The sequence below is a fragment of the Choloepus didactylus genome, chromosome 15 (assembly GCF_015220235.1).
Source record: "Choloepus didactylus isolate mChoDid1 chromosome 15, mChoDid1.pri, whole genome shotgun sequence".
NCBI classification, from domain to species: domain Eukaryota; kingdom Metazoa; phylum Chordata; class Mammalia; order Pilosa; family Megalonychidae; genus Choloepus; species Choloepus didactylus.
The window spans coordinates 86,112,722-86,128,326 of record NC_051321.1 but is presented as its reverse complement, the minus strand read 5'-3'; the positions used below and the strand labels follow the sequence as shown (position 1 = coordinate 86,128,326).

The window sequence follows — 15,605 nt, the reverse complement described above, 5'->3', positions numbered from 1 at the left end:
GGCGCCCTTGCTGGCCCCTCTCCCACCCCTGCCACTAAGCAGGGTAGAGGCAGCTTGTGTCCTGTGTGGGTCCCTCAACACACTGCAGAAGGAACAGGGTGGCCTCTGTGCACATACTAGGGTGCACATATGTAGTGCTAAGCTATCAGGTAGAATATGTTTCAGGCTTGCAGTCCCAGAGTTTCTCCTGAGGGCAGAGAAGTGGCTTGCAGACAGGTGGGACAGTATGAGAAACAATTAAGTGGAAGCGGTCTGGGGCAAGGACTACCTGCACTAAGTCACAGAAGAGTGCACCCTAGACAGGGTGAAAATCTAGGGAGTAGAGGGGGCATTCATTCAAACTCCTCTAAACTGTAAATGGGGAATTCCTAAGACCACTAGCAAGCATAATCCTGGGCTCCACGGCTCCACACAGGCTGGGCTAAGACAGAGAGGACTCTGCATTTTGCATGTGCTCAGGCTCATCTTCTTGAGAGGTAGGCTAAGCCAAAGAAGAGACAATTTGCAAAGAGAGTCAAAGGAGCTTTTTGCTTTCGTGTGTTTCTCTTGATTAGCTCCTGGCATTCAAGAAAATCTCTATCATATCACTAGCTGGATATAAATTTAAGGAACAGACAGTTCAAGGACTAAATCCCAGAGTCAACATTTTAAAATGTCAAAATGTACACTGTGCAACAAAAGATTACAAAAGATTACAAGACTAAGAAAAGACACAAGAACAAGGTAAAAATCCAGAACAAAGAAGACCAGGTTCTGGAATTCCCAGAAAGACTTTTTAAAAATTCTCCTCAATATGCCCAAGGGCATAAGGAAAACATGGAGAAAGAACTAAAGTATATGAGGAGAACAATGAATTAACGGTTGAATTTGGATGCCAGAAGACAGAGCATCCAAATTCAGACAGACAAAAGCGGATGGAGAGGTGCGCCCTGTGTGACTGCAATGGGGGTGGAGCAAGAAACCAAGCCTGGGGGACTGCCCTAAGAGCAGGTTCAATGCTTTTGGTGCCTGCAGCCTCCTTCTTGGGACCCAGTGTGTTCTAGCATCCCACTGGCCTGGGCTGCGCAAGTGGAATGGCTGCCGAGGCCCACTGCATCGGACTCCCGCGCATCCCATGAATGGAACAGGGGAGCCTCGAGAGACCCCAGCTCCAGGGGAGAACAAACCCCGCATAGCAGATGTGCAATACCAACATGTCTGTATCTACAGCACCTCACAGATTCCTGCTTTGGAACAAAAGACCCTGGTTAGACCAAAGCCGTTGCTCTTGAAGTTGTTAAAGTCTATTGGTGGACAAAAAGACACATAATGAAAGAGGTCATATTTTATCTTGGCTGGTATATTATGGCTAAACAATTCTATGAAGAGAAACAACAACATATTGTATATTTTTTCAAATGATCTTCTAGGGGGTTTGTTTGGAGGGCTAAGCTTCTCCGTGAAAGAGCGCAGAAAAATATATACAATGATTTAAAGAAACATGGTAGTGGTCAATCAGCAGGAACCATCGGATTCAGTCAGGCACATCTGTGAGTGAAAACAGGTGTCACCTTGAAGATGACAGTGCGCAAGAGCTGCAAAACCTTCATACTCAAATTTGATTTCTAGACCAACTACCTCGTCTAGAAGGAGAGCAATTAGTGAGACCGGAGAAAATTCAGATGAATTTAGCTGGTGAACAACAAAGAAAGTGTTATAAATCTGATAGCATTTCCCTTTCCTTTGATGAAAGCCTTGCTCTGCATGTAATAAGGGAGATATGCTGTGAAAGAAGCAGTAGCAGTGAATCAACAGATACTCCATCAAATCCAGATCTTGATATTGGTATAAGTGAACATTCTGGTGATTGGTTGGATCAGGATTCAGTTTCAGATCAATTCAGTGTAGAATCTGAAGTTGAATCTCTCGATTCAGAAGTTTATAGCCTTAGTGAAGAAGGACAAGAACTCTCAGATGAAGGTATATCAAGTTACTACATATCAGGCAGGGGAGAGTGATACAAATTCATTTGAAGAAGATCCTGAAATTTCCTTAGCTGACTATTGGAAGTGTACTTTGTGCAATGAAATGAATTCTTCCCTTCCACTGATGTTGGACCCTTCATGAGGACTGGCTTCCTGAAGATAAAGGAAAGGATAAAGGGAAAATATCTGAGAGACTCAAACTAGAAAATTCAACACATGTGGAAGAAGGCTTTGATATTCCTGATTGCAAAAAAAAAATGACAGTGAGTGACTCTAAAGAGTCATGTGTTGAGGAAAATGATGATAAAATCACACAAGCCTCCCAACCCCAAGAAAGTGAAGACTATTCTCAGCCATCAACTTCTAGTAGCATCATTTATAGCAGTCAAGATGTCAGAGAGCTTGAGAGGGAAAAAACACAAGATAAAGAAGAAAGTCAGACAAAAATACAAGATAAGAAAATTACAGATAATTTCTCTAATAAATATATAGATGTAGAAATCCAAACATAAGACTTGCAAGTCAAATCCAACAGCACATTAAAAGAATTACTGACTACTGAAAACTTCTCTCCAGAGTTTCAATGAAAAAAAAAAAGGACATTTCTGAATTGTTTGCAACTCTGGAGGAGGATATAGACTGGAGAAAGACCTCGCAAATACCGAACTAAAGAAAGAAAAGAAATATCAGGTAGGAATCTTCCATCATGGATCAGCCAGTCCTTTCTCCTCCCTCTCACGCCTTCATTGTGGGAAAGACACAGAATCAGCAGATGGGAACCCTTCCACCAAGAACACAGTCTATAAAATCTCTCACAACATTGTGACATACCCCCACTGTTTGAAGACCCAGGGAAGTGGGGAGGACATTTCAAGGCCCAGATCAGTGAGAGACAAAGAGACTGAGAAAACATGGACAGAGACTGTTTAGAGCCCTGGGTCAAAAGCCCTTTCCACCTTTGAGGGAGCAGCAGCTGGCAGTCGTTTCCTTGCCTTGGAGACAGCTGGAGTGCTGGGTCACTGAGGGAGTACTTTGCCACAGGTGGAGCCCCCACATCGAGCCACATCTTGGCCAGCCGAGTGAGGACACAGGAATCTGCACTTTCAGTTCACCTGTGTAGATGCAAGCTGAGCTTGGAGGCAAAGCAGTTTCCGAGGACAATTAGGTTACTGAACACTGCCATCTGCTGGACAGTCTGGAAAGTGCAAGGGAAGAAAAATATTTTTCAGAAGATGCTCAGGACCCTTTCTTAGGAGCATAGAAGCTAGTCTACCATCTTGTTCAGAAACCTGGCCCTGCTTTGGCTCAGAAATACAGAAGACCCAACAACTAAAGCAGAGCTCTAAAACAAACCCAGTTCTTGCTAGCCAGCAGAAAACAGAGCAACACTGGAAGCCAGCATATTTGTATTACACACACAGTGAACTTCCTAGGGTGCCCAGTGCCTACCTCCCATTCCTGTGGCAGGCCATAGTGAGCACCTGATTTTGGGGGGAAGACTGGGGAGCAGAGTCAATCTGACAACTGGCCAGGAAGAGAAACAAAGAAAAGATAGAGATCAAAGACATCCAACAAGAAAGCTTTAGGCAAAAGAGAGAAAACAACCTCCAGAATAAACCAGTCAAGAAAATCAGATGCCTAGACAGCAAAAATCATGAGCCACATCAGGAAATAGGAAGATATGGCCCAATCAAAGGAAGAAACTAACACCTCAACTGAGATTCAGGAGTTGAAACAACTAATTAAAGATGTTCAAATAAACCTTCTCAATCAAATCAACAAGTTGAAAGAAAATGTGACAAAAAAGGTGAAGGATATATAGACAACACTGGGTGACCATAAGGAAGAATTTGTAAGCTTGAAAAAACAAACATCAGAACTTATGGAAATGAAAGGCATAAGAGAAGAGATGAAAGACACAATGGAGACATACAACAGCAGACTTGGAGAGGCAGAAAAAAAGATCAGTGAATTCAAGGATAGGACATCTGAAATCCTACACACAAAAGAACAGAAAGGGAAAAAAGAATGGAAAAATATGAGCAGGGACTCAGGGAACTGAATGACAACATGAAACACATGAATATACATGTCATAGGTGTCCCAGAAGGAGAAGAGAAGGAAAAAAGGGCAGAAAGAACAGAGGAAATAATCAATGAAAATTTCCCAAGTATTATAAAAGACATAAAATTACAGGTCCAAGAAGCACAGCATACCCCAAAAAGAATTGATCCAAATAGACCTACTCCAAGACATTTACTAATCAAATTTTCAAACGTCAAAGACAAAGAGAAAATCCTGAAAGCAACAAGAGAAAAACAATCCATCACATACAAGGGAAACTTAATAAGATTATATGTGGATATCTCAGCAGAAACCATGGAAGTGAGAAGGCAGTGGTATCATATATTCGAGATACCGAAAGAGAAAAACTGTCAACCAAGAATCCTATACCCAGCAAAACTGTCCTCCAAAAATGATGGAGAGTTTAAAATATTTTCAGACAAGCAGACACAGAGAGAGTTTCTAAACAAGATACCTGCTCTACAAGAAATAGTAAAGGAAGTGCTACAGATAGATAGAAAAAGAAAGGAGAGGTTTGGAGAAGAGTGTAGAAATGAAGATACCAGGAGATAGAAAGAGGGTAGAGATTGGGCATTTGAAGTTGAAAGAGATTAGAATGTTCTAGAGGATTGACTGTATAGATCCAGAAATGAATAGCACAATACTGTGTGATGGTAGCACACTGTTGTAAGTACACTGAAAAAAGATGACTGTGAATACAGTTGAAAGAGGAAGGTTAGAGTATGTTTGAAACCACAAGGAAAGATACAAGATAAAGACTGGGATTATATAACTTAATGAAACCTAGAGTGGTCAGTGAGTGTGACTAAATGTAGAAATATAAGAATGGTTTTACATGAAGGAGTGGCAAGAAGGAATGAAGTTGTGAGGTATGCAACTAGGTGAATGGACCTTGAGGACAATAGGTTGATTGAAATAATCCAGAAATGAAAAGACAAACATTATAATGCCTTACTAACATGGACTAACAGTAATGTGCAAATTCTGAAAATTCAATCTTGGAGCATGGGTTATCAGGCGAAGGCTTATGTAAAGGTTCCTTGATTGTAAGCTCTTACAGCTGTCACATGTATTCATGAGTTTTAACTGTTACTACTAAATTCTGAGATGCTGAGCTGTTTGTGTGTGACCTGGTCAGTCCCTGGAGCTTTGGGTGTCTGTACGGCACCAGGGACTCAGAGCAAGAGTTCATCAGCCATGATTGTCTGCATTGACCCATGTAGCATCTGTTCAAGAGGCTGAAAAGGAGATCAGACTTCGATTGGAGATATGAAGGAAAATGAACTTGGTTGAGATTGGGGTAGATCAGAATAAAGGGTAGAGGGTGATATTAAGTGTGTTTTAAAACTTCAGCTTTGTGTGGGACCAATGGAAGAGATGTTTATTTGGTACAAAATCTGTATTTTCTGTAGCACACTAAATAATTTAACTTGTGTGGTCAGTTTACTCAAATACTGTAATTACATGGAAACCTGAATAGGGAGTGAGATCTTGTTGGTTTGTACAGGTTAGCATGAAGCACCGATACAACCCAGAGTAATGTGGGCAGAGAATAAAAAGTATTTGCAAAGCCCCCTTGAGGGACTGGGGAAAAATGTTGAAATAGTAAACTTCCCCAGTGGGGGAACTCCTGATATTCTTGCAAGCATTGGGGACTACCAGTTTAGTAGGCCAAGCCCTCGATTTTGGTGCTTGCTCTTATGAAGCTTGTTAATGCAAAGGAGAGGCTAAGCCTATTTATAATTGTGCCTGAGAATCACCCCCAGAGAACCTCTTTTGTCACTCAGATGTGGCCTATCTCCCTAAGCCAACTTGGCAGTAACTCACCCCCGCTATGTGGGACATGACTCCCAGGGGTGTAAATCTCCCTGGCAATATGGGACATGACTCCCAGAGACGAGCCTGGACCCAGTGTCATGGGATTGAGAAAGCCTTCTAGACCAAACAAAGGAACAATGAAACAAAATTAAGTTTCAGTGGCTGAGAGATTTCAAATGGAGTTGAGGGGTCATTCTGTAGGCAATTCTTATGCATTATATAGAAATCCCTTTTTAGTTTTTAGTTTATTAGAGTACCTACAAGGAAATATCTGAAACTGTTCAACTACAATCCAGTATCCTTGATTCTTGAAAACAACTGTAAAACTATATAGCTTATATGGTGTGATGGTGTGATTGTGAAAACCTGATGGCTCACACTTCCATTTATCCAGTGTATGGACAAATGAGTAGAAAACTGGGGACAAAAATTAAATGAATAATGAGGGGGTGTGTGTGGGATGCTTTGGATGTTCTTTTTTACTTTTATTTTTATTTTTATTTTTATTTTTGGGAGTAACGAAAATGCTCAAACTTTGTGGTGATGAATGCACAACTATATGATGATACTGTGCACAACTGTTGTACACTTTGGATGATTTTATGTGAATGTATTTCAATAAAATAAAATTTTAAAAACCTAAAAATAAAAAAAAGGAATTATACACCATGTCCAAGTAGGTTTTATCCCACATATGCAAGGATGGTTGGACACAAGAAAATCGATTAATATAATATACCACATTATTAAATCTAAAGGTAAAAAAATCATCATCATCTTGATAGATACAGAAAACACATCTGACAAAATCCAACATCATTCTTTCTTGGAGTAAACAATTCAAAAGACAGGAATAGAAACTTGTTCAACATGATTAAGGGCATATATGAAAAGCCCATAGCTAACATCATACTCATTGGTGAAAGACTGAAAACATTCCACCTAGGATTTGGAAAAAGACAAGGGATACCCATGGTCACTACTCTTACCCAACATTGTGCTAGAAATTCTGGCTAGAGCAGTTAGGCAAGAAAAAGAAATAAAAACCATTCACATTGGAAAGAAAGAAGAAAATTTTTCACTATTTTCAGATGTCATGAGCCTAGATACAGAAAGTTCCAAAAAACCTATAACAAAGCTACTACAGCTAATAAGCAAGTTCAGCAAAGTGGCAGGAGGATATTCAACACCCAAAAATCAGTAGTGTTTTTATACACTAGTAATGAGCAATCTGTGAAGGAAGTCAAGAAAAAAATTCAATTTACAATAGCAACTAAAAGAACCAAATATCTAGGAATAAATTTAACTGAGGATGTAACGGATCTGCACACAGAAAACTACAAAACATTGCTAAAAGAAATCAAAGAAGACTTAAATAAATGGAAGGTCACTCTGTGTTCATGTAACGGAAGGCTAAATGTAGTTAAGACGTCAATTCTACCCATCTACAGATTCAATGCAATCCCAATCAAAATTCCAGCAGACTCTTTACAGAATTGGGAAAGCTAATTCTCAATTTTATTTGGAATAGTAAGGGGCTTCAAATAGCCAAAAACATCTTGAAGAATGGATGGGAAGTATCACACGTCCTGACTCTAAAATGTATTATTAAAGCCACAGTGGTCAAAACAGCATGGTACTGTCCTAAAGACAGACACTTCAATCAATGGAATTGATTTGAGAGCTCAGAAACAGACCCTTAGATCTACGGTCAATTGATTTTTGCAAAGGCTCCTAAGTCCACTCAATTGGAACAGAACAGTCTATTCAATAAATCAGGTTGTTATAACTGGATATCCACAACCAAAAGAATGAAAGAGGACCCCTATCTCACACTCAATAAAAAAATTAACTCAAAATGGAACAAAGACCTAAAAATAAGAACCAGTACCATAAAACTCCTTGAAGAAAATGTAGGGAAACATCTTCAAGATCTAGTGATAGGTAGTAGTTTCTTAGGTTTTACACCCAAAGTACAAGCAATGAAAGAAAAAAATATACAAATGGGAACTCCTCAAAATCAAATATTTCTGTGCTACAAAGGACTTTCTTAATAGGTTGAAAAGGCAACTGACTCAATGGGAGAAAATATTTGGAAACCACATATCTGATAGACATTTCATATCCAGAGAATATAAAGAAATCCTACAACTCAATAATAAAAAGACAAACAATCCAATTAAAAAATGGACAAAAGACATGAATAGAAATTTTCCAAAGAGGAAATAAAAATAGCTAAAAAGCACATCAAAAGATGCTCCACATCACAAACTCTTAAGGAAATGCAAATTAAAACTACGAGATATTTCAAAAATACTTTAATGGCCATTATTTTAAAAAAAATGGAAAACTACAAGTGTTGGAGAGATTGTGGATAAACAGGAACACTCATTCACTGCTGGTGAGACTGTAAAATTGTGCAGCTGTGGAAGACAGTTGGGTAGTTCCTCAGGAAGCTAAGTATAGGATAGCCATAAGAACTGAAAGCAGGGATGCAGACAGACACCTGCACACCATTATTCATAGCAGCATTATTCAGAACTGCCAAAAGATGGAAGCAACCCAAGTGTCCATCAACCGATGAATGGATAAACAAAATGTGTTATAATACATACACCAGGGAATATTATTCAGCTGTAAGAAGGAATGGAGTCCTGATGCATGCGACAACATGGATGAACCTTGAGGACATTATGTTGAGTGAAGTAAGTCAGACACAAAAGGACAAGCATTGTATGATCTCTCTAATATATACTAATTATAATAAGAAAACAGAGTCAAAATCTAGAATACAGTTTACCAGGAGATAGAATGAGGGTAGAAAATGGGGAGCTGGTGCTAAATTTGTGAAGCTTTTTAGATTAGGTTGATTGTAAATGTTTGGAAATGGATAGAGATGATGGTAGCAAATTATTGTGAGTGTAACTAACAGCACTGAGTTACTGTGATTGCGGCTGAAAGAGGAAGTTTAGTCATATAGGTCAATAGAAGGAAAGCTAAAGGACAAAACATTGGTCTGTATAACACAGTGAACCCTGTGTTGTAAATATATATGCACCTAACAGCAGAACACCAAAATATAAGAAGCAAATACTGACAGATTTGAAGGGATCAAGTAATAGTTCTACATTAACAGTGGGTGACTTCAATACACCACTTTCAATAATGCACAGAACATCTAAACAGAAGATCAATAAGGAAAAACAAGACATTAATAATACTCTAAACCAACTAGACTTAACAGACATATATAGAACACTTCACCCAAACAAAACTGGATACACATTCTTCTCAAGGGCACATGGATCATTCTCCAGGATAGACCACATGTTGGGTCACAAAACAATTCATAATAAATTCAAAAATATTGAAGTCATACAATATACATTCTCCGACCACAACAGAATGAAGCTAAAAATCAATAAGACAGGGATAAATGGAAAATGCAAAAGTATGTGGAAATTGAACAACATACCCTTAAACAACCAATGGGTTAAAGAGGAAATCAGAAGTGAAATTGGAAATATCTTGAGCAAATGAAAATGAAAATACAAAATACCAAAACTTATGGATACAGCACAGACAGTGCTGAGATGGGAATTTATAACTCTAAATGGTTATAATTACAAAAAGAAGAAAGACTTCAAATCAGAGACTTAAGTTCAAAAATGGAAGAACTAGAAAAAGAACAGCAAACTAAAACAAGGTAAGGAGAAGGAAAGAAATAACAAAGATAGATTTTATGAACTACAAAACAAAAAAACACCACGGAGAGAATTAAAAAAACAAAAGAAATTGGTTCTTTGAAAAGATTAATAAAATTGAAAAACCTTTAGCTAGACTGACAAAGATAAGAAGAGGATACAAAAAAATCAGAAATGTAAAGGGGGCATTAATACCAAACACGCTGAAATAAAAAGGACTATAAGAGATACTATGAACTTCACACCAATAAAACACACAAGCTACCTACATTGACTCAAGAAGAAATAGAAGATCTCAACAAACCAATTACTAGTAAAGAGACTGAATCAGTAATCAAAAATCTCTGAACAAAGAAAATCCCAGGAACAGACAGTGTTCTAGTTTGCTAATCCTGCAGAATGCAAAACGCCAGAGATGGATAGGCTTTTATAAAACGGGGGTGTATTTCGCTACACAGTTACAGTCTTAAGGCCACAAAGCGTCCAAGGTAATGCATCAGCAATCTGGTACCTTCACCGGAGGATGGCCAATGGTGTCTGGAAAACCTCTGCCAGCTAGGAAGGCAGCTGCCATCTGCTCCAAAGCTCTGGCCTCAAAATGGCTTTCTCCCAGGACGTTCCTCTCTAGCAAGCTTGCTCCTCTTCAAAACATCACTCACAGCTGCACTGAGTTCCTTCTCTCTGAGTCAGCTCATTTATATGGCCCCACTGATCAAGGCCCACCCCAAATGGGAGGGGCCATGCCTCCATGGGAACGTCTCATCAGAATCATCACCCACAGCTGGGTGGGGCACAGTACAAGCAAATCTAACCAGCACCAAAATGTCTGCCCCACAAGACCACAAAGACAATGGCATTTGGGGGACACAATACATTCAAACCGGCACATATGGCTTCACAGGGGAATTCTACCAAACATTCCAAGAAGACTTAACTCCAATTCTGCACAAACTCTTCCAAAAAACTGAAGACTGGGGAGCACTCCCTAATTCACTCCAAGAGGCCAACATCACCCTTATATCAAAACTAGATGAAGAGGCGCCAGCCTGCCACATGTTTGGCTGGACACCCTATCTTGCAAGATTGTAAATAAATTCTTTTCTCCTCCAAAACCAAGTGAGCGTTTATTCCCTTACAGGTACCGCTTTATTTCCGAAAACATGGGGGCTCATCCGGGATCCAAAGCTTCAGAGGGGGACCCGCGAGGTGGACAAAGGGAAGGCGCGCCCCACTGATTGAGCGGTCTTGGACTCCGCCACTGGGGGCCCATCTCCGGCAGCTAAAGGGCCCGAGACCAGACGCTTGGATCTGCCGGTTGTGGACGAGAAAAGGGGGATAAGGAAAAGCCTGCCTCTGGTTAACCAGGCAACTCCGTGCATGGACCAAGGCACCGTGGACTGCTGGCTCAAACCCTGCCTCTTAAATTTGCTGCCCATCGATATCAGCCCGGCAGCTAGGTTCTGATCCAGTCATGGAGAGGATCCAAACTTCAACCAATCTGGGAGGGACCCTGTCAAATCTTGCTGACGACTGAGACGGCAGTCCGAACAGCAGAAAGAGGCTGAACTCATTACACACGAGTAAAGGGACCAGTGCCTGAACCAGACGATAAGTATCCAGCAACTCAACCTAAATCCTGGAAAGTGACTCCCACCTCAAATCCCCTAAGAATCACTCTAAATAGGCAGCCGTTGAAAGAACATACTAAGAGGGAGGAAAGGCTGAATTAAACCCTGTGTTTGCATTGTGCTCTGTGTATAGCTTAATAATGAAATTGCTTGTACTGATCATAATGTTCTAAATTCAAGGAGTAACAGGTTCTGCTAAGCTGGTTACAAGTGTAGTCAAAGGCTTAAAGTCTCAAACTGTACAATTTGATGGTTGTCAAGTAATTAGCTGAAAAAATCTAAAATATCAGCAACAACTGAGGGAGAATATAAGCATTTATGTAAGCAGACTGTTCAAATAGAGAGCAAAATTATTGGAGGATGAACATTTGAGAGTATAACTTATGAGTCATCTAACCCCTGTTATTCTTGAAACACTGTTTGGTAAACCACACAGTATGAGGGATGGGTCTTACCCAGGTTGAAGGAAAAACCATTAAGAGAAACTTGGCTGGAGTTTAACTCTCCAGTTCAAATTGACCCCAAGGTCATTAGAATACTTAAGGCCAAAGACTTAAAGCAAACCATAGAAATAGAGACAGGTTATGGAAATACAAATGCCTAGGTAAAATGGGTCAAATATACCATCCAGAATCTAAACAAAAGTAACTGTTATGCTTGTGCAACCAAACAACCCACTGTTCAGATTATGCCCTTCTCCTTGGGGATGAAAAAGCATGAAAAGGAGTTTAAATGTATAACACTCCTCTTTCAAAATGCTACTCCTGGTGAAAGTTGTAGTACATTGTCCTCCCTTTTCCCTCCAGTCCAGAAGGGAAGTGTCAAAGCCATACCAGCGTCTTGCCTTGGTCCCGGAAACCACTCTGCCTGTCTCTCCAGATGGGAAGAAGGGCTCCAGGATCTTGGTACCATGGCTTTGTGTACACAGGTGTGGAATGTGAGCAAGGATAGTACTGGCAACTTCTCCAGCCTAACTATACCCCGAGCAGACCTCTGGTGGTACTGTGAGAAGGGCATCCTCTGGCCAACACTACCTGAAAGGTGGGGAGGAACCTGTGCTCTGGTTCAATTGGCTATCTCATTTACCCTGGCATTTGAAAGTAATAAAAAAGTACCAACCCAAGGCAAAGAAAAAAAAATGTACAAAATGTACCTGGTTCCTTCAATAAAAAAATGTTTGTAGATAGTATAGAGGTCCCCCGGAAAGTTCCTAATAAATTTAAAGCTAAAAATCAAGTAGCTGCAGAATTTGAATCGTCCTTATTCTGGTGGGTCACCATCAATGAAAATGTAGATCATCAGCTAAAATTTATCAACTATATCAGGAATGCCATTAAAGAAATAGCAAAACAGTTAGATGCCACTAGCTGAATGGCATGGGAAAACAAAATGGCCCTAGACATGATGCTAGCTGAAAAAGGAGGCATCTGTGCTATAGTTAGGGGAAATTGTTGCACATTCATCCCCAATAATACCGCACCTAATAAAACTATCACCAAAGCCCTACAAGGCTTAACAGCCTTATTTCAGAAACTAGCAAAAAAATTCTAGCATTAACAACCCACTCACAAAATGGTTGGAAAATTGGTTTGAGAAATAAAAAGGAATTGCAACATCTATTTTAATTTTCCTTATCATTTCAGCCAAAATGTTTATAAAAGCTAAATGCTACATCATCCCATGTGCCCAGAAGCTAGTTCAAAAACCCATCAAAACCACTAGAATCAAAAATAAAAAAATCCCTATAATGAAAAATGTAAAAAATCCCTTAACAAATTTAAAAATCTAAAATGTAAAAACTAAAAGCATTTAAAAAAAGAAAGAGGAGGGAATCTGTAAGAAAGGGATAAGTTTAGTTTTCACATAGAGACAGCATGGAATAAGGGAAATGGAGGCAAAACCAGTTTAAACAAGCCCCGTGATAAAAAGAAGAAAGAATCTGCCAGCCCCTTATATGGAAAAGTAACCATGGTTACTGGAATGTAAAGAAATATGAGGTAAAATCAGAGGCGGGAACTCACAGCAAAAAGAAAAAAAATTTTTTTAAACTAAATGAACTCTGGGATAGGCTGATCAGTTCAAAATCTCAATAATGAGCTAGTTGGCTCTCTGGGATTGGCTGTACAAATTAAAATCTCAAAAGATGAATTAGTTAGTGTTCTCGGATAGGCTGTAACCTCTGTAGTACCCAGTCAATGGGGAAACGGGAGGGACTTGCGAATTAGGAGTAGGAGATTTAAAGATCGCCATTCTCTTCCTCTGGCGCGCCAGCCTGCCACATGTTTGGCTGGACGCCCTATCTTGCAAGATTGTAAATAAATTCTTTTCTTCTCAAAACAAAACAAAACAAAAAAACTAGATGAAGATACTACAAAAGAAAAGGAAAATAAAATCCACAACAAACCTCCCCAGAACTACTAAATGAATTGCAGCAAATTGATGGGGGTATCAGTCAGGGTTCTGTAGGGAAACAGAACCAGCAGGAGATATCTGAAAATATGAGATTTTACAAAAGTGTCTTACGCAACTGTAGGGATGCACAAGTCCAAATTCTGTAGAGCAGTATGCATGGGTCCAAATTCTGAAGGGCAGGCCACGAGCCAGCAACTCCGATGAAGGTCTTCAATGAACTCCCCAGGAGAGGCTGGATGGCTGAAGAAATGAAAGCTCTCTCTTCTCCCTCAAAAGTCTTCAACTGATTGGATTAAATCCAACTGATTGGATCTTCTCATTGAGGAAGACACTCCCTTAGTTGATCATAGATGTAATCAGCCACAGATGCAATCAACTGACTGATGATTTAATAAATCAGGCTTCTGGTTTATTAACTAACCATGAAGCATCCTTGCAGTAATGGTTAGGCCAGTGTTTGCTTGACCAGAGAACTGGGCACCATCACCAAGCCAAGTTGACACATGAAGCTAACTATCACAATGGGGTACAAGATTAACACCCAAAAATCAGTAGTGTTTTCAAGCACAAGCAATGAACAACCAGAAGAAATCAAGAAAAAAAATCCATTCATAATAGCAACTAAAAGAATCACATATCTAGAAATAAATCTAACAAGGATGTAAAGGACTTATACACAGAAAAGTAGAAAACACTGCTAAAAGTAACTAAAGAAGACCTAAATAAATGGAAGGACATTTGGTTATCATGGACTAGAAGACTACCATTAAGTTGTCAATTCTACCCAAAGGAATTTACAGATTCAATGAAATCTCAATCAAAATTCCAACTTTCTTTGCAGAAATGGAAAAATCAATCATCAAATTTATAATGAAGGGTAAAGAGGAAATACCAATGGCTTAAAAGCATATGAAAAGATGCTCAGGGCAATGCAAATCAAAATCGCAATGAGATACTATCTCACATGTACTAGAATGGCCATCATCTAAAAAGTAAAACTACAAGTGCTGGAGAGGACATGGAGAAATAGATACACTTATTCACTGTTGTTGGGGAGGTAGAACGGTGCAGCAGCTCTGGAAGGCAGTTTGGATGTTCCTCAGGAAATTAAGTATTGGGTTGCCACATGATCAAGCAATCCCGTTACTAGGTATATACCAGAAGAACTGAAAGTGGGGGCAAGAATAGGCATCTACACACTGATGTTTATAGCAGCATTATTCACAATTGCCAATAGATGGAAACAGCCCAAATGTCCATCAACTTATGAGTGAATAAACTGTGGCATATACATATGATAGAATATTATGCAGTTTTAAGACAGAATAAACTCATGATGCATGCAACAATGTGGATGATCCTTGAGGACATTATGTTGAGCAAAATAAGCCAGAAACAAAAGAACAAATACTGTATGGTCTCACTAACTATAAAGAGCAAACCCTGAGAGTTAAATTTGCAAACACAGGAGATATCAGGACATAGAAAGAGGGTACAGACTTGCATTTAATGCTTTCGAAGTATAGAATGTTTAACAAGATCGACTGTAAAGGTTCAGAAATGGATAACACAATACTGTGTGATGGTAGCACAATATTGTAATTATAGTAAACAAAGCTAAGTGTGAATATAGTTGAAAGAGGAAGGCTAGGGGCATGTATGGCACCAGAAGGAAAGATAAATGATAAAAACCAGGTCTGTATAACTTAGCAAAACCTAGAGTGGGCAATGAAGGTGGTTAATTGTACAAATACAAGAAAGTTTTTACATGAATGAGAACAAACGTATTTCACAATTACAAGGTGTTAAAAATGGGATCGTATATGGAAAAAATACAATTAATGCAAACTAGGGTCTATAGTTAACAGTAACGTAATATTCTTTCATTAATATTCTTCCATTAATTGTAACAGAGGCACTATACCAAAGTTAAATGTCAATAATAGAGGGATATAAGGAGCATGGGATCTTTTTTTGGAAGATCTGAGAATATT

At 39.3% G+C, this 15,605-nt stretch overlaps 1 protein-coding gene and 1 pseudogene across 5 annotated transcripts in view; one reads left to right on the top strand and one right to left on the bottom strand.

Moving 5' to 3' along the window:
- ZFAND4 (zinc finger AN1-type containing 4) overlaps positions 1-15,605 on the bottom strand; it is a 123,605-nt gene that overhangs the window by 36,082 nt on the left and 71,918 nt on the right. The gene's annotated exons all lie outside the window — the stretch shown is intronic.
- On the top strand, positions 1,179-10,810 carry LOC119510737 (annotated as a pseudogene).